The sequence below is a fragment of the Mustela putorius genome, unplaced genomic scaffold (assembly GCF_011764305.1).
Source record: "Mustela putorius furo isolate JIRA1106 unplaced genomic scaffold, ASM1176430v1.1 tig00001433_pilon_pilon_pilon, whole genome shotgun sequence".
NCBI classification, from domain to species: Eukaryota; Metazoa; Chordata; class Mammalia; order Carnivora; family Mustelidae; genus Mustela; species Mustela putorius.
Window position 1 is genome coordinate 524440 of NW_025421741.1, and position 19870 is coordinate 544309.

Consider the following 19870-nt stretch of genomic DNA (forward strand, 5'->3'; position numbering starts at 1 on the left):
GCAGAACAGGATCCAAAAGGACTTAACCGTTGACAGTGGCTAGCTCAGTGAAAGCGAGAGAGTAAAGACACTCGGGTTTTTACAAATTGAATATATTCATTTACTGCTTGAGCAATGACACACTCATTGTAAGAGTATCAGGGCAGAGTGTGCACGTGCTTAGACACACACCACACAGACCCCACGCTGTGTGTGCAGATGCGTCCACATACCAAGACAGTGTGTCTGTGTGTGCACGTGTGTAGATCTGGGGGAGGAGTCATCTGCAAATTCGGGAGAGAACATACAGTGGTGCACAGTGATTGCCCACAGATCTATATGGGTTTGAGCTTCTTGCCTTGACACACCTCTGTGACACGTGACTCTGTGTTTATTTTAATGATTTATTTACACAGAGGGGACCCAACCCCAGCTGGAGGGAAGGATGTAGTGGTGTTGAGAATAAAGATCACTGCAGATTTATAGGTAAATTGCTGCCCTCGGAGAGCCTAAACCCTGCAGTCATTAAAGCGTTTTTAAGGTCCTTTTCACTTCCTTCAGGCCGAGGGACCTCTCAGTGAGCCTCAGCCCCCGCTGAGACCCACTGGCTAGACCTCCTGTTTCGAAAAGCCATGAGGACCTATTTTCTAATTGCTCTCCCTTCACGGTGAAATAATTCAAACATTCCATTCCCTTCCAAAGTGAGAACAAGAGCTAAATTTAAACGCAATAACTTAATGGTGCATCTGCGATCCCGAGCAGCCAACAATCTATCAGAAAAAATAAAAAAGATCAGCCCGTTCCGAATATAGGAAAAATCCACACACATGCATATCACTCCTTTCTGTCGCTTCCAACCCCAGGACGACCAAAATAAAAAAACATCCAAAAAAATATTAAGCTTTTGAAATAACCTGTCTATTACCCCTAAGAGAGCCGAGTAACGTCTGGGCACCAGAGGGCACCCAGAATAAATGAACTTGAAAGAATTACACACTAGTAATGATGCACATCACTCAGTTCAGACACGAGAGAAAAGAGAAAGTGTTCCTAATGACACAATTTGTCTGTTGAGGGCACACAGATAAACATCTCTTGTTATAAATGACATCCACTGTAGAAACAGACACGGTTATACCAATAATAATGAAAAAGAGAAGGTCTGGGAGTGTTTTCTAGGCGTATTCCCATCTCCCAGGGCCCTGCATTTACTAACTGAATGACGAAATGTTTTTGGCTCTGTAGTAATGAGAACAAATGGTTACCAAGTACATATCCTAAATCTGAAACAGCTGAGTTTCACACACAGGCTCTTTCTGCCTCCTGCCAGGAAAATGAACACATAAAATAGAAATCAGGGGACTGGGTGTGAACTCAAGTCTACTGAACACATACCGGCGGAGTCCATTCCTGTCACCGTCTTCACCAACCTGACCATGATCACTCTGATTTCCACCACCATCACCACCATCACGATCACCATGACCATCACCACCATCATGATCACCATCGTCAACATCACCACCATGACCACCACCATCACCAGCATCACCACCATCACGATCACCATAACTGCCACCACTGCCACCACCATCACCATCACCACCACCACCAGCATCATGATCACCACTACCAGCATCAACACCATCACCGCCACCATCGCCCCCATATAACCATGTCCACCATCACCGTCATGCTAACCACCCTGTTTACTGGCATGTGAGACTTACACCCAGTATTTTATCAGGACCAACCCCAAAACCAAGCTTAGACAGGGGCACTAAAAAGGATCAGCTGGTTACCTTCTGCTTCGTGCTCAAAATGCTTGACTAACAACCATGGCAGCGACTGCCTGGGCAGCCACTTAGCACATGAAAGCCTTTTGCAGAAAGCAGCAGCTATTAACCTCACCCCCAAAGTCATCTCATGATCACACAATGTGCATCCCTGCCTTGTGTTTAGACCACGCCTCCACATGAGAACCCTCAAACCTGAGAATAAAGGAATGAGCAAGCCAGCCCGGATTTCTCTCCTGAACCCTGCCCTTGGCCATCTGCTAATCTTCCCGTGTTTGGGTGTGACTCAAACTGAAAACTGAGCATCAGGGCAAAACTGAGTCCAAGTCTTACCCATAAATCTGATTCTTTTTCAGTCTTTCTCGTCGGAGGAAACGGTGCCTCCCCCTCCACCATGTTGCCTCTGCTCGCCACCCAAAGCCAGCTTGTCGCTCCTTCTCACACTTCTTCCTGCCCAGCCCGTCACAACTGGCAGAGCCTACTGCCCCAATGCATCTAGAAGCTTTCCAATGTCCTTCATCTCCACCACAAACACTGGTCCAAGGCACCACGGCCGTTCATCCAGGCTACACGGTGTAATCCTTGCAGAAGGCAAATTTGATCCTGTCACTCCTTTATCTAAGATCTGCACTGCTATCCGTCCACTGCCCGGATTTAAGACTTAAGATCCTTATCCACAGCCTGTAAGGACATGAATGACCTCCTCTCCGGGTCTGTATCCGGACAACCACTTCCCATGCATTCAGCTCTTTCTCACCCCTGGACCTTTGCACTGGCATTCCCTCGGGACACTGGTATCTCCACAGAGTACACACGGTTGTTTCACTCACCATTCAGCCTTCCCCAGCCAACCCACGCAGAGCGGGCGTTGATAAACATCTTGAAGGAATGATTACACAAGGAAAATATGGATACAGCCCCCGGCAGCACAGGGGGTAGCACCTCAGAAGAAAGAAAGGACAACTCACCCCAGAGTTCTACCGCTGGGTTCCTAGTCTCAGGACACCAAGTGGAAAATGGCCGAGTGGGTCTTCCAAAGGTTGGGTCTGATCAAGTGCGTCTTCTGGACCCCAAGGTTTCAGGTATGATGAGTCATTTCTAAACTGTAAAAAGAAAAAAAAAAGCATATGATCCTCTAGCACAAAAGAATGGCATGTTAGTTGGCTTTTCTGCCTCCTTCAGCTTCCTCTATGCCTCAGACACAGGGCAGGTCAGCAAACAGGCCACCTGCCAGTCCATAGCATCAAGAGGGCTAGTAAGTGACAGAGCTGAGACTTAATGCAGAGCCTTCCCAGCCTGACACTTTTCTTTGCCTTCGACGAAATTTCCTGCTGTAGAGCCAAGCAAAAATACATACACACCCTGACACAAAGCTTTCGTGATGCTTTGAGTAAAATTCCAAGCTCCCAAATGTGCCAAGGGAAATTGTGGGAAGACTAATTATCCCTCCCTGTGTAAGTGACATGTCATTGCTGGTGGCAACAAGGGACACAACGGAGACCACGAATCGTCCAGGCTGGCTCTAAATATATCCTTAATTAGATAAATATGATGGATGCCTGTGCATTACAAGTGTTACCATAAGGCAAATTAATAAATAAAAATCAAGGTAAAAACCAATGAGCTTATAGCAAACTCTCAAGAAATTCCCATCTCACCACCAAATATTCAAAAATTAGAAATTTCTATATTTCGGTAGACCTTCAATTGACTTAGGAAATCAAAATACCAGAAGTTCTTTTCTTTCTCTCTTGTTTTGTTGCTCAGATGTTTTTGAACTTTGTAGAATCACAGGATAAAATAAGTTGCATTATCTTAGGTTTTATCCATTACTTTGTAAGTGTCCAGTGTCCAGAGTAACTACATGAGTTGGGGAAGAACACTTGGAAGCAATCTGGGGTTCAACTGGGAATTTGGAACTGGAAAACAGTCTGTATGAGCAAAATTCAATGTATTTCAATATGACAACCGTTTTCTAAGTTCCTACCAAGTTCCTGGCAGTTGTTAGACCCAAACATAAATAAGAGTGAGCCTTTCCAGGACCCACAGTCTGACAGGGGAGGCCAAACCATGCAAGTATAACTTTATTCAAGCTAGACTTTAATAAGATTTAGAATGATGTGCAGACGAGATACGGAGGGAAGATGTCTAGACAGGAGATTGGAGTCTCGTTTCCTGAGGCAGTGAATGAGAGAGTCGGGACACAGGGCAGCAGGTGGAGCTCAGAGCAGTGGGGCACCATAATGAGCACCTGCCTGTGTCGACCCTTCCCCAGACCACATGCATAATGTAGGGAGGTGGGCATTTCTCCCCACGACCTTCAAACTAGGCAGGAGCCTGGAAATTTATTTTTGGTAGGAAATAATAATCACAAGCAAAGGCCTTCATATAATGACATTAGGAACCTCCACCCCAAAATGTTTAGTTCCCTGCAATTGCCCTGGAGAGAGCCCACCATGAAGAAGCTCCCTTGGCAGCCACCAAGCCATCTAAACCTTCCTCTAAAACCAAATACCAACCAAAGATGACTTACCACATTAAAAAAAAATTCCAACATGGAAGATTATACTATGTACATAAAAATAAAACCCGGGAGAAGGAGAGAGTGCAGCCAACCTAACAAAACTTTACAAACAGAAAGAGAATAAGATGCTACGAAGGGAACAATGAAAGACAAAAAAAGGTTTCTGTAGATGAGAAAGAAGTTCGCCAAAATGGAATTTCATTTAAATGGCAAATGTGGAAGATAAGGTTAAGGAAATCTCCTAGCGTGCTAGAAAATATAAAACAAAATAAAGATTTTAAAGATTAATCCAGGAGGTCCAATTTTTACTAAGATTTCCCAAAAGAGAAAATGTACAAAAATTGAAGGAAATATATAAGAAAAATTTATATATTCAAGGATTTCATGAGGGGACTATGAAATGGCTGAAAAGAAACCACACCAAAGAGCATCATGAGATTTGGGAAGATAAATGATAAAGAGAAGATCTTAAACACTTCTAGTTAAAAAAAAAAAAAAAAAGTCAGAATTTTTTAAAAGGAACAAAAGTACGTTAGGGCATCAAACTTCTCAGCAGCAATCTTGAAAGCCAGCAGAATGCCTTTTAAAAATCTGATTGAACATTATTTCCAACTTCAGATTCTAACCCCAAAAGCAGTTGATCCAGTGGGAGGACTAAGGAGAGATACTGCCACACATGTGAAGGGTCTTAAAGTTTGCTTCCAGGGTATTCTTTCTCGGGGAATTACTGGAGGATATGCTGCAGTAAAACAAGTGGGGAAAACAGAAAAGAAAAGCCGTAGCATGTAAGGAACAGTAGATCCTACTACACAGTGACAAAGAGAAACTCCACGGTGACAGCTGAGCCTCAGATCTCGAGTAATCGATTTGGAGCAAGAAGACAGAGGTTTTACAGGTGAAGTATCATGTGGAAAGGAAACTCCAGGAAAGTCCTTGAAATGTCCGAGAATTGGGAAAGAATTTTCGGTATGTGGATTGCAAATGGCACAATTGAAAGGGAGGCAATTGGTAACTCCAGGAAAAGTAAAAGCCATGCAAGGAAAGAAATGCAGTCAGTCACTCACTGGTTCTAGTTAACAATATGTACATAAGAGCAAGGTAAACTCTCATTATCGTCTTCATGAAAGTAGCAATTTAACTGCGTGTGTAGGTTGGGGTGGGGCCTAAAAGAACTAAATCTTCATCTGCCACAGGACTTCTGAATCTCCACACTACAGGTATTTGGGGCTAGATAGTTTTTTGGTGTGGGAGCTGTCCTGCGCACTGTACGACATGTAGCAGCATCCCTGTTAGTAGCAACCAAAAGCCAGGAACATAGCTCCCACCCCAAGCTGGGACAAATAAAAATATCTCAGACATGACCCCTGGGGACAAAATTGCCCTGCTCAAGATCCACTGATCCACCATAACAGAAAGTGCTATTTCTGACCTACAAAAACGGACCACTCCAGAACAGCAGCATGGGCATGTTATTTAGGATTGTTGAGGTTATTTAAAGAAGAAATTAATAGAAGTATTAAAAGTAGAGTGAAGAAACTGGGCAGTAAAAAGTTGACCAGGTAGGAAATGGCTGGTGTTATATACCGTTAACCATTGTTAACTTTTTATTATTTTTTTTTTAAGATTTATTTATTTGACAGAGCACAAGTAGGCAGAGAGGCAGGCAGAGAGAGAGAGGGGGAAGCAGGCTCCCTGCTGAGCAGAGAGCCCGATGCGGGGCTTGATCCCAGGACCCTGAGATCACGACCTGAGCCAAAGGCAGAGGCTTTAACCCACTGAGCCACCCAGGCGCCCCCATTGTTAACTTTTTAAATTTTGCACATGCACTTTAAATTTTAACACGCAGTTGGAGCTCAAGGGAAAAAAAAAAAAGTGTGCTCCTGTCTACTTTGGGAACTCAATGAAGTCCTCATGTGTGAACCCTGTTTCAAAAGAAACCTTACACTATTACATTAACTCACTGCACGTGCTGTGTCTTTTCACTAAGGTACATGAAACAAATAGTCATTGAGTAAGGTCTTTCTACAAAATATCTATACGCCCCCTAAAATCACCTGGTGCAACATTTTCGGTCCACCTCCAGCACTGTGGGAATGACTGCAGCGAGCAGTGAGAGGCACGGGGAGGTCTTGACACACTATCAAATGGGTCAAGTGGAAAGTGAGTCAAAGCAGAGACCACCAGCGAGAGCCTCACCCAGCAGAGCAACTATGTCCTTTTGATACAAATCACCAGAGGCTTTACAGTCACCCATCTACCCGTCTTGTCCCTGCAAGGAATTGTGTTCTCGCAAAGAAATAGTTATGGATGACATTTAAAAAAATAAGAAGAAGAATATGGAAAAGCATAGTAATTGCCATGTTACGAGGTTATTTCCTAGCTCTATGAAAAAGAAAAAAATGTCAGGTAGGACAAGAATCCCTAGCCTCTGTGCATTTAGCAAATTTTGGTGCTCCTGGCACAGAAAAAGTAAAAGCACCTCTTTCTCCATTGGTCTTCCCAGGCCCTGGGACGCCACTGCTTCAACTGCCCCACACCCCCTGCTCTCTGGCTCTTCTCCTGCCCCCATCAAAGGGACTAGATGGTTCTACTGTGTCTGCACCTCAGCAAGCTGACTGGAGAACGTGTTCCTGATTCTAAAGCATGAAGAACTACCCTATCTGCTTACATGTGCAGAATGATTATTATTAATTCAAACGTGGTCCGGCCAGATAATGCCTTGGAGGGATAGTGTATAACCGAGTCTAACGATGTTGAAGTGAAATTGAATGGGGAGCTCGACTATCACTTCATATAAAGTTTTAATTAACAGCGCTGTTCAGGCAGATAGAGAAAGAAAAGCAGTGATTTATGGATGCACATTTTACAGCTGACTCCTCAAATCCCAAACAACACGAAACTCTGCCCACAAACTCTGTCCCACAAACACATTCATCACAGAGTCCAGGAGAAATCTTTCCACCACGAGGCAAGACCCAGTTCTTGCTGCTTAACATTGGGAATAAACTCAGTTCACTTCAACCAACTACTTACTCCAAGGGTCTCCCTACACAGAAAAGATAAAAAGGAATCCACCGGCCTTACAACCAGCGTGAGCCTGCTGACATTTTCACATTTATCGTTTCAACAAAAATCTGATGTCTACAGACTGAAAATGCCGCAATTATGTTCATTAGCTAATTACACTCATTATCTAAAGGCTTTGCGATGCTAAACCTTGTCTCATTAGCTGGCCTGGACGAAGTGAAAGACGCTTCCCCAGATTCAAATACAAAGCCGGAGTGAAAATTTCCGCTGGACACATCGTAACTTTGAAAATGTCCTGCTTTTAATGCCCATTATGGGATGGCTAGCCAAGCGGAAGCAGACCCAGTTTTGAGGGGAACAGATCTCCCTCGGGAGTGACACTGCGAGGACACGCCGTGGGACGCCCAGCCTCGCGACGAGTGAGACTCCTCTGCCTTCCGCGCTGAGCAGGGACAGAGCCTTGGGGAGGAGGATCCCTCCTAGCCTGAAACTGGCCTGGGGACAGGTTCCAAACGAAACGTCACAGTCATTGAAACTACAGTTAAGACCCAGCAGCATTAGGACCAGAGCTTATCACGAACTGGGAGGTTTCCAAATATCCACCCCATCCGTCTTTCAATCCATGAGGGCACCCGTCTCTAGCTGGGGCCTCCAGGAGGCTGGCTTTCTGCTTTGGTGTCTGAGCCCCATCTCGTGAACCTGTCAGACTCTTCCCCACACCCCGCGGTGGTACTTACACGATGCCGGGGATCGACCCGCTAGCGCGGAGGACGCAGTAGCTGGGGCCACCTAGACGGCTTCCTGCCCCCCCCACCCGTATGCCAGTCCCGCTGCGTCTCCAAGCCTTGCGCTCGGCATCAAGCTGGTAGACTGTTTACTTATTCATGGGCTGCCCGAGCCGGCTGGGAACTGCTTTGTGTCAGCTGAATAGGACGGTAATTCAATCTCCAAAGGGGAACTGTTCAGCACAAGGCATATCTGTCATAATGAGTCACGCCGATGGAAAGAACATGGCTTTCTGAGCCACTGGTAAAAGTTGTGTCTTGACAATGGGTAGTGTTATAGGACACAACCGTCTTTGCCTCCACGTGTGAGTCTCTCCCCTCCAAAGAATCCTTGGGAGAGGCATGACAGAGGGGGAATCAGCTGTGGGGTCGTATCCCCGGGAGAAAAAGCAGGGATTCCAGATTAAGCTTCCTGCTCCCTTGACAGAACTATATCTATTTGGAGAGACAGAAGGTAGAAATGTAAGAAAAATTAAAGGACAATGAAGTCAGAGGAAGGCGTCCAGCCAGCCCCAGAGTTTCCTGTGGTTTGGGGTTTTACATGAATCACAATAACAGTGAGGCCTCCAGCAGCCAGAAACCATGGCATTAGAAGTCACAGCATCAAAGAATGGCCCCATGCATACAGCTAAGAAGAACCAAGTTGGGAAGAGGCCCAACCACCTAGGTGTCCAGAAACCTCGACTAGCAGCAAGGAACCACAAATCAGGCAGGCCAGTGCCTCAACTTACCACAGTCCCCCCAGCTCCCAGGTGATGGGGACCCTGCCTCTTACATTCTGTGTTGAGTTCTAAGCACCCTGCACAGTGTCAAGGCGAAGCAGCTACTCAGAAATCTGCAGAAATAGCAAATGAATAAAGCCTTCAACATCAACGGGCCTTGGAATATGCATCAGTCAGGATGGGCTAGGCTACACTGCGATAACAAATAGCCCTCCAACATCCGTGGCCTGATCAAGTGTTAGAAATATTTTCTCCCAGCAAATAGTTGCTGAGAATACTTTGACAAATACCCCATCTTCATTAATTTCAGGGTTCCTTATATGTGCCCCAAAGCTCCCGTTATCCTGTTACTCTGATGACATAATCCCAGAGTTGGGCTTATATTAGACTACCTTCACTTTACTGGGTTGGCTTCTTGAATTCACTAATATAATAATTAATTACATTAATTATTTATGTAATATTATGGCTTCTCCGGTGTAACATGCTATTTGATGAATTCATCCTTTGAGTCAACAAAAGTTTATGGAGCATTTTACTCTGTGTCTAGGGGTGCAGCGGGCCGTAAGACGAGGTGATGGGAGCCCTGCTCTCGGAGAACGCACTTTCTAACGGGGCACCGACAGTAAGCATTGGAAGGCAGGGAGCATTTGGGGTGGACGCCGTGTGCTTGATCTGGACAACTGGGCACAGCCTTCTCTTGGGGTGATGTCTACACCAGACCTGATGACAGGAAGGGAGCAGGGTGGGCAGAACATGAAGATTTGTTCCGCAGAACGTGTCAGTGCCGAACTCCAGTGGACGTGTGCTGTGGACATCTTATTTCTACCATGACAACTGCTGTCCTGTTTTCTTTTTCTGGCTCCACCAGTCTGGGCCCCAGAGTGAGGATGGTGTGAGCAGAGCACCAGCTGGGGCCCCACGACACAGAGTGTGAGTGGGAGATAAACCTGTGAGTTTTTTACTTGGTGTCCAAAAGTACGGACATCTCAATGTCACCCTCCTGATTTCTCCAGGGTCTCTCCACATGGATACATATTAAAGCTGCCCACTTCGCAACAGCCCACGGTTTGGGATCTGCTGGAAAGAACCCTCACAAGCAAGCAAGGTATTCTCCAGCAGGGGGACAGACAGTGGAATGTTACTCGGCATCAAGGGGCGAGGAGCTGTCAAGCCATGAAACCCTAAATGCACATCACTAAATGAAAGAAGCCAACATGAAGGGACGGAATGCTGTACGATTCCAACTCCAGGATGTTCTGGAGAAGGCGCAACTCCGGAAACAGTAAGAGATAATTATCTGCCAGGGAGTGAGGGGGCAAGGGACGGACACGGAGGACGTGGGGGCAGTGGGGCTAACGCTGTTGATCCCATGATGGAGGGCCCGTGTCATCATACATTCGGCTGAAACCACAGGACAGACAATACAGAATGAGCCCTAAGGTAAACCATGGCCTCTAGTTAGTAACGTTGTATCAATATTGGCTCATCCCTTGTAGCAAATGCACCCCCACATTCTAGCCGTGGGAGATTCTGGGCTGGAGGGACAGGGGGTACACAGGAGCCTCACGTTCTGATCAACCTGTTAACCCTAAACTCATCTTTTTTTTTTTTTTTTAAGATTTGATTTATTTATTTGACAGACAGAGATCACAAGTAGGCAGAGAGGCAGGCAGAGAGAGAGGAGGAGGCGGGCTCCCTGCTGAGCAGAGAGCCCGATGCGGGACTCGATCCCAGGACCCTGAGATCATGACCTGAGCTGAAAGCAGAGGCTTTAACCCACTGAGCCACCTAGGTGCCCCATGAAAACTCATCTTTTTAAAAACATTTATTAATTTTTTTTCAAAACTGACCCCAAAAGGGGCATCTTGGTGGTTCAGTGGGTTAAGCCTCTGCCTTCGGCTCAGGTCACGATCTCAGGGTCGTGGGATCGAGCCCTGCATCAGGCTCCCTGCTCAGCGTGAAGCCTGCTTCTCCCTCTCCTACACTGCTTGCTTGTGTGCCCTCTCTTGCTGTTTCTCTCTGTCAAATAAATATTTTTAAAAAAATACTTTTTAAATACTTTTTTCTTTAAAAAAAACTGACCCCAAAAAGCACCCCACCACCTCAGCTGCTGTTCTTGTGTAGACAACAAGCATGTCCACCAGCCAGGGTCCGTGGACTTCCTCCTCTTTACCCCGTGGGTCTCAGCCAGACATGCAGGGTGGGACATGCACTGTCTGGGGACAAGAGTCTGGGACACTACACCCATGGCCCTCGGAGTGGCGCCTGGCTCTCAGACAGGCCTTTGTAACTGGTGGAGCAATAAAAGATTTCATTTCCTTGTGTTTCCGCTTGGCCCTGAATGACAGAACATTAACAAGTGAAAATTGAAAGCTGAGATAAAAAACCTCCCCCAGGAAAAGTAGCCAGGCTGCCACATTCTCCAGAGACACAAGTCAATAAAATAATTCTTGAGAGCCAGAGACACTTGGATGGGTCCACAAATTAGCCATGTTGCAAGGGGGCCTCGGCGCCCGGCATCTCCGCTCCAGGTGCACATGCCCCGGCTCGCTGTGGCCTCGGTGCTTGTTGGTCCGAATGGTGAACCCCACCTTGAGCCACACGCCGTTTCTCTAGACGGCACCAGGGGCCCATGGGCTGCCGACTCTCCTGTGGGGTTTCTCCCAATTTCTCACCAATTCTAACCATCTCAGCCACGAGGGACAAGGGGACAAGGGGGAAGGAACACACTGTTGGGAAAACCTCACCATTACTCAAAGGAAAAGGAGCATGAGAGCAGGGCAAGCCCCTGGGACACCGTGAACCTGTGCTCAGGGCCCAGGAGCGATGCCCCGTGTTTAATTAAACCTGTTTGCCACACAGGAGCAATTCCATCGGCATAACCATCTCCCGTGAAAATTGATTTTGCTCTCGCCAAAGGCCCCTGGACGACCACACGTGGAGGCCTCCAGCACAGTGAAGCCTACCCTCAGCCTTATGTTCTCATTTCCAAAATGGAGGTCAAGTACAGCGCTCCTTTCTGAAATAAAATGGTTTCAGGAAATCGGTTTTCTCCATCATTGCCGTTCAAACCAGCAGCTCTCAATCGAGCATATACTCTGCTCCGAGCCCGTTCTCAGCGCATTACCTAGAGCATCTGCTTGAACCCGCAGAAGCTCGTGCAGCAGGTGCCTGCGCACGGGACTCGGGAAGACACGGAGGGTGGACGAGTCCGGACTTGGGCGTCCCCACGGCCCGGTCATGAGCAGCCCCGGACGCCATAGGTCAGCAGAGACAGAGAAAAGGGGTACTATTCCCCACCGCTGGTGTTCCCAAAGGGGGGGAAATTTCTGTTCTGATATGCAAGAAATACCTAACACGGGCCTTTAGAAACACGACCTTGAAAGCTTCCATACTAGCCAACCACCAGGAGCGACGGGAAGCAGAGACGGGAGACGCCCGTGTGAAGCCAAATGAAGTGACCATGGCCGCCTTCCCCAGGTTTGAGACCGTTTCTGCAATCGTGGAAAGGCCCACTGTTTTCTCCGACGGCTGCTCGTCCCTAACAGTCTGTTTCGAGCCACATAAGCCACACCATCCTCACGAGATGGCAGGAGCATCCGATGGTCCTCATCAGCATTCTGTTGTTCGCTGGCTCCGAGACAGAAAGCTAGGTAGTTGGCCAGATCACACCACCGGACCGGCGCCTCGGGGACAGGCCTCCCCGGGGCTGGCGAAGGATTCCTCCTGACGGATGGCTTACTCGACGTGCAGCCCGTCCTCATGCCCCTGCGCGTGCGGACTCCGGCTCCGGCCGCGCTCCTGCCCCTGCGTCATCATTGTCACACCCCGTTCTCTCCCTTCCTCAGCCTCGTGGGCTGGGAGGTGCTCCCAAGGGCCTGGAATTAACTGGAGCATAAAGCAGGAAAGCACACTGGTCTCTGCTGGTCCTGGAGTCTTGGGGGAAAAAGCGGGTGACCCCACTGGGAAAGCACCGGAAATGAGCCACGTGAGGCCATGCCCTCATGCAATGGCTATGTGGTCCCCATGGCGGGGTTGCTCGGTGGGGCTGCCGGGGACTCGGGTCCGCTCCTATCAGGCCAAGCCTTGGCTGGCCGCACTCGCTTCTCTGTTCCTGTCCTCACAACAAGCCTCTTGAACAGAGTAGAGTCCAGAGTCAATGCCGTGTCTACTCACTGGCCTCCACAACCCCTGCCTCGGGGCCCGGACCATCCTGGCTTTGGTACAAGGACACCAAAGACATGGCCATACAGGCTACTGTATTCGCTGTCCCCGTCTTCTCCGAGGACACCTCCACCTCCCGGCCTTACTGTAAAGAGTTGGTGCCTGCTGTCTGCTGCGTTCCTGTGAACGTGGGATCCGGTTTTCCCCACATTCGTGGCAGGGCCGTCCTTCCCCCTCCATGTGGCCTTGGTCACAGACCAGCCAGCTGCCTGCACGTGGCTTTATTTGTGGATTCTGTTCCACATCGGGGGTGCAGGACGAGTGAGCTCAAGGGTCTGTGGCACCATGCCGTGCCCTGGTGACCAGGACCATATCCTGCACTTGAAATTTTGCTCAGATAGTAGACCCCAAGTTCGGTGTTCTTTTGTTGGTTTGTTTGTTTTCAAGATTTTATGTATTTATTTGACAGAGAGAAAGAGAACAGGCAGGGGGAGCGGCAAAGGGAGAGGAGAAGCAGGCTCCGCTATGGGGCTCGATCCCAGGACCCTGAGATCATGATCCAAGCTGAAGGCAGATGTTCAACCAAATGAGCCGCCCAGGCGCCCCTCCCTAGTCCGTGTTCTTACCATCCCCACACACAAATGCTTTAGATAAATTAGAAATAAAGACCGACTGAAAGAGAGAAGGTGGTACTCTCCAGGATGCCCCCAGGCCACCCCGAACCTCAGGGAGGCCCCTGCTCTGCCCGGAGCTCTGTAGTCTGTCCTGGAAGTCAGATGTCCCGGGACGAAGCATTCAGCTTCTTTCACAACCAACAGTAACACATCGATGTACCTCTTCTCAGTGCCAGGCACTGTTCAACGTGTTCTCCTGAATTAGCACGTTAATCCCGACGGCGACAACTTAGGAATCAAGGCCTAGCACCACAGCCACGCCTTGGACTAGAGGACCGAGTTCCTTGCTAGAGACTGCAGGGCCAGGCTGCATGATGGGAGCTGAGCCCGGTGGCCTCCGTGGGCTGAGTTCAGGTGCTGGGACTCCCCAGGGAGCCACACTGCCTCCCACAGGAGGGAGGGGCTGGCTAAAAGCCAGCAGCCCTCTTCGGCGTCCGGCCCTGGATTGCACAAATCCACACCGGGACTCTTGCTTCTGAGTGCGAGTCTTGGGCTAGACCGACCCTGAAATCCCCAATTCTCCAAACCCCTATGACTCTCCGCCTCCAACAGCTGCCCTCCGTGGGGGCCTGACACACAGGCTGGCCCGCAGTCCTTAAGATGCAGCTTTCCCCGAAATGGCCACCTGCCGTTTGGAGAATACGGCAAAGCGCCCACCTGAGCACAAGGACACACGCTGGCTGAGGGCTTCACAGCGCTCATACTCACCCCGGCGGCAGCAGCACGGGCCACCACGCTCGCTCCATCGTGTCCACGAAGCTGGCTGGACATGGAGCCCCGTGGGAATGGTCGCAGTATCCGCACCAAGTGCAGAGTAAGAAAGCCCATGGGCCCATCATCAACTGAGAGGAAAGCAGCAGGTTTCTACTGAAATTTTCTCACAGACAAGAAACCAGATCCCTTCAATGTGGAAGGAAGGAGAGACTGCCCGGGTCACCCATCCTGGAAGCGGACGTCTGTTGTCCACTCATCCCCAGACTGACGGAACACACGTCAGGAACGAAGGAGAGAAAGAGACACGGCCCTGCTCCAAAAACCCTGTCCCACACTCCAGCGGGGACGATGGAGACGACAATATTCAAACAAACAGGACCGTGTCCGCTCACAGCTGTGCTGGGAGGAAAGCAGAGTGAGAAGGGGTGAAGGAAGGGGTGAGGTGGGCAGGGCAGGCCTCTTGAAGGAGGTGTCCCCTGAGGAAAGACTGGAGTTTGAGGAGCAGCTGGCATGCCGAGATAGGGAGATACAGAGCGCACGAGAAAGAGTTCTCAGTAGAGGACATAGACATGCAAAGGCCCTGGGGCAGGATGTCTCACTGGAGAGCCCACCTCTCACTGCCAGAGAAACTAGTCACCTCCTCCTTTGAGACAGAGGGAAGGATGTGGAGAGGCAGAGAGGTCTCTGACTTGCTCCAGCAAATCCTTGAAGAGCCCAGGAAGGTGGTAAGAAGGTGTCCTGTCCCTCCAGTGCCGTGGGCTAAATCAGCTTTCCCAGCTGTCAGCCTTTAATCCATCAGGGCAGACGTGTAAGCTTGGTTAAGAGAGCAGTAAGACCCGCCCCGGAGACGCAGGCTACATTTAACCCACAGCTGCGGAGTGACCCAGACGCCGCCAGGGGCCTCTTTCATTATCCAGTCCAGGAAGGTGAACCCGTATGAAGAATCCCAAGTACCCGGGTAGGAAGATGAAGAGTCGTTATTCCCAAGAGCCCGGACACCAGGGGCAGACTAATCCATGCCCGGCGCCACACCGGCATCCACACCCAGCCAGGGCATGTGGCACCCAGGGCTAATGGGAAGGACACAGCCCACCTGCCCCTCCTCGGCTGTGAAACCTGCGGGACGGCCAAGAGCCACTGCTGGACCGGAGAGCGCCTGAGATCCGCCCTGATGGGGGTATTCACCCCATGGAATTAGGCCAGGACCACATGCCAGCTAGCTCAGCAGCAAGCACCGCCCTCCTAAACCCACTTCTCTTTCGCAGACAAGAAAATACATAAGAATTAGCCATCCCACAGCACGCAGGTCACGGTCACCAGCTCTGCCCCGAGCTCACTGCTTCCTCCCCTCCAGCACTGCTCGGCGCTGTGGACCCAGTTTTCCACGTCCCTCCAAAATCCTAAACCCCGACGTGGCAGAGTCAGGAGCCAAGGCCTTTGGGAGGTGATGGATACAAGAGTGAGGTGTTCATGAACAGGATTTGTGCTTTTACAAAAGAAGCCCCAGACAGCTCCCTGGTCCTCCCACAGCGTCAAGACACAGTGGGAGACTGGCTGGCGGCAACCCAGGAAAGGGTCTCACCAGAACCTGCCCAGCCCAACGCCCACCTCGGCTTCCAGACCCCAGACTCTGATGCACAAACGTGTGCTGTCCCGTAAGTCTCCATCCAGGTGGGCTTAGAAACCAGTCAACACACTCCATGCCCCAGACCCAAGCAACGAGATCAGTCTGAGACCCACACCAATCCAGAGCGGCCTCTAACACTGGGGAAAGTCACGGTCTTTCCTATAGGAATTAAGGGAACAAGAAGCCACTTGGTGCTACAAGGGAGGCCAGCTTTAACTCCACAGCAGCGCAAACGAGATTGAAAAGAAACCAAGCCCTGGTTCATGACATGGAGTCCCTAGGTCAAACCACACCTGATGCTGTCTTTATCTGGGCCGTCAAGTTAACCTGACTCCATCCACTCCCTCCTAATGCTTAAACCATTTTGCATTTTTCTCTTAAAGGAAAGATTCCCAACCAATAGAAATCCCGAACCAAGGCTTTACATTTTGGGCCTCCCTGGCCTCACTGAATGGACTCACTAAAGCCCTCTCTAATGAGTCAATCACTTAATAGCTCTGCTTGTGCTCCCAAGCTTTTAAAGAAAAACAAACAAAACCCAGAACCTCCAGTCCAGGACCTTCACGCTCCATCCAAGCACTGGGACCTGTGAACACAGAAGCACGTCTACCCCACAGAGGGGACTCATTTGTACTAGGGCTGCTCCTAATGACTTTCTGTCCCCATGGCTTTCTGGCACGAGTCAAAGCTCACAGACACACTTTGTGCCCGGTACTCCGGACCGAAGGCCGTGCCCACGTCCCAGCATGGGGTGTCACGGAGCTCACGCATCACCAGTGTCTCCTTAATCATGATGCAACTTCATCTGCAGACTTTTCTATAATAAATAAGAAGTGAAACAAGCGTCCCCGAGGCTCTCAAGAGAAGGGGCTGTGCCCCCTGCCAACAGGAGAGTGGTGTGGCTCTGTGTGGGGCCGCCCAACCCCGTCTGTCACAAGCACCTAAACAACGGTGTTCGACGCAGAAACCCACTTCCATAAGTTGACCCTGAAAGACAAGAAGGGTTACAACGGAATCGGCGCATCTTTCAGCTCGGCAAAATACCACAGTCGTCATTTACAAGAAAACAGGCACTCCCCAGTATCCCCTCAGAATGCACTCAGCCCTCAGAGGACATTTCCCAAATCCTCAGCAAAGTCAGAGCCAAGCAGTAAGCATCTAGTGTACCGCCATGAATTCGGTGGGATGTTTCCATGGGTGACTTAAACTTTTTCTGAATTATTTCCTACACTTCAAAAAAAAATTTCTACAATGAGTATGTTACCCCACTAATCCAGTAAAAACAACCTGAAATGACTGTAATTATGAAAAGACATAAAACATGCATGGTAACTTTTGCCACAAAAACAGCGGAACACTGGGGACCCTCTGCACCGAGTTTTGTGCTGCTGTCCCAGCCATGTGGGCCCCATGGCTCTGGGGGGACAAGCCCTTGGAAGCCCCATTCACGGGCCTCCTGGGTTCCCGCCCATACAATGGCAGCAAGTTGGAGGTGTTGGGGTGGGAGCTGAGGGACAAGGAAGTACCAGAAGACGGAATCCTGTGACGTGTGTCCGTCAGCAACCCACCAGCTTCTGGGCCGGGTCAGGCACTGAGTGTGCGGTTCGACACAACGTACATTTATTTCTCACACAACCCATCAGAGCAGGTGGTCCCAGTTGGTGGCTGACTCCCCTCAACCCAGAGGCTCAGGCCCCTGCCGTCAGTGGCTCCCCACTCCCCAGGACCCTGCAAGCCTCAGTGTCCCCATCACCCGCGCCCCAAGGCACACCCATCCCTCCCTCCCCTCACAGCCCGCCCAGATCTGGGCTTCTCAGGACAACGGAGACAACCACCTCGACAGGGAGGTCTGAGGCCCAGCCGCCTCCCCAAAAGGGAGAGAGGATCGTGGGAATAGGAGCCGCTTCTGCCCACGGGCACAGGAAAACCCCCAGTCAGGTGAGACCCGGGAGCTCTGTGGGGAGAGGTGGCGGCACAGAGGGAGGGACCGGAGCTGAAGAAGCGTGGAGACGCGCCAGCACGTGTGGGCAGACCCGAGACAGTGTGGTCGCCGGCTCGCGGAAACCCTGAAGACTCTGTCTGCTCCTTTGGAACCAAAAGCAAGAGGTATTTCCTGGCAAGGTGGCCTGGGGTGCACTGTGCTCTCAGGGTGGCCATCTCACGCCCGCTGCCCCAACACGTGCGATTGCATTCTTACCCCCGCTCTGAGCCCCGGGCACGCGAGAGCCTCCTGCAGCAGTCACGGCCGGCTCCCTGTCTGGCCTCCGCCCAGAACTGCTTTGAACGCTGCATCAGGGCCTTGCCTCCTGGGCGCAGCGCTCTGGTAACTGTGAGTGTCAGAGCGCCTCACCTCCCTTATTAGTGGGTTCACCTCCCACACAGGCTCACCCGGGCACGGGCCTCCCGCCTGCACCCATGAGCCCGTGCACCCCTAGCACGCCCCCCCACACCAGTCTTGGCATGCGAAGTCCGAAGAGAAGCCTCACTCTAACACGAACGCTGGTGTCCTCTTTGTCCAGAAAAGCCCAGAGCTGGCCCCATTGTGTGAAGACCCCTTTTCTCCAGCCTGGGGCTAAGGAAGCACCGGTTTTCCTAACCCATCATGGCTTTCTGGGGGGCGGGGGGGCAGAGAGGCAGAGGGGGCAGCGGGGGGCAGGGGAGAGAGAGAGCTCCTTTCCAAAGAAGCAACCAACCCTATAATTTCTCATTTAGACCTATGCCTTGAAAGGAAAATGCCACGAATAAATGGGAACCTCCTGACCTTGCAGGAAAATATCAAAGAGATTGCAAGCAGCGTTTTCTTGAACCAAAATTCATACAGTCTTGTTTAAAAAGGACAAAAACAAAAACCCACCTGCTCTGTAAATGTCACAGGAAGGTGCTCAGCATGGGCTGGGAAGGCTTGGGCGGAGCAGGGCTGGTCTGAGAATGGGGACTAGCCCGAGCCCCCATCCAGGGCTCAGTGCTGCGTTTTGGAAGGAATCATTGTGCTTTTCTGTGCAACTGGGTGTGGGTGGGAAGGGGTGCGCCACGCCAGCTGCCCAAGGAGACCCGGGAGCTCAGAAAGACAAAATCAAAAGAAGGCACTGCTTGAGCAAAGTGGAGGACAGGCCACCGGTGTGATGCGGCCACACAACAACACCTGGGAACGGCCCCCAACTGAGTCTTTCCCTATGAGAGACCATCTGGGGCCAGGGAGTGTGACAAGCCCTGCAGGCACCCCACCCAAACCAGGCCTGAGGCCTTAACAAAATCCCCCACAAGGACCTGCACCTGCCCCGGGGGCCGGGAAGAAGGGGCCCTCAGCAGAGGGTGTGGCTTCGCTGGGCTGCTGTGTGCCTTCCTCACCGTCTTCCACGCAGTCTGCGATTTCCAGTCTCTGACGCTCCTCTGAAGGGGCCCCCAACGTGCTTCTTTTTTAAATTTCCCTTTCGGTGTATATTTTATCTCTCGTTAAATAGGCGTGTGCTGAGAATATTCAAACTCAGAGGAGGAACAGCTGGACAGGAGCCCGGCCCCGTTTCAAGCGCGGATCTAGTTAGGAGCAGAGAGCTTGGCCACGTGAGGCCGAAACGCAAGGTGTTTGGTTTATTTCCCCATCCTCCCACAGCGCCCCCCCCCCGGAGCCCTCGGAAAGGCCACACCGACTCCCGGCCCCCCAGGAGCCGCGGCGGCCCGGCGAGGCCAGCCTGGCCGCAGGGAGAGCCGCCCAGCACGGGCTCGGGTCCCCCTCCCCCCCCAGGCCCCCTCACAGATCCCACGACCACCTTCCGCGGCCGCCCCAGGTGCCAGCCAGAGTCCTCGGGTTCTGAAATGCCACAGCCACGGTCCCCGAGCCGCTGCCGGCGCCTGGCT

At 50.8% G+C, this 19870-nt stretch overlaps 1 protein-coding gene across 3 annotated transcripts in view; it reads right to left on the minus strand.

The window, feature by feature from the left end:
- Positions 1-19870, minus strand: part of RIMBP2 (RIMS binding protein 2) — a 204784-nt gene that overhangs the window by 157527 nt on the left and 27387 nt on the right. For all 3 annotated transcript variants that reach the window (XM_045087627.1, XM_045087628.1, XM_045087629.1), the window contains exon 2: positions 2744-2878. The gene's annotated coding sequence lies outside the window, so the exon portion shown is untranslated. The remainder of the gene's footprint in view (positions 1-2743; positions 2879-19870) is intronic.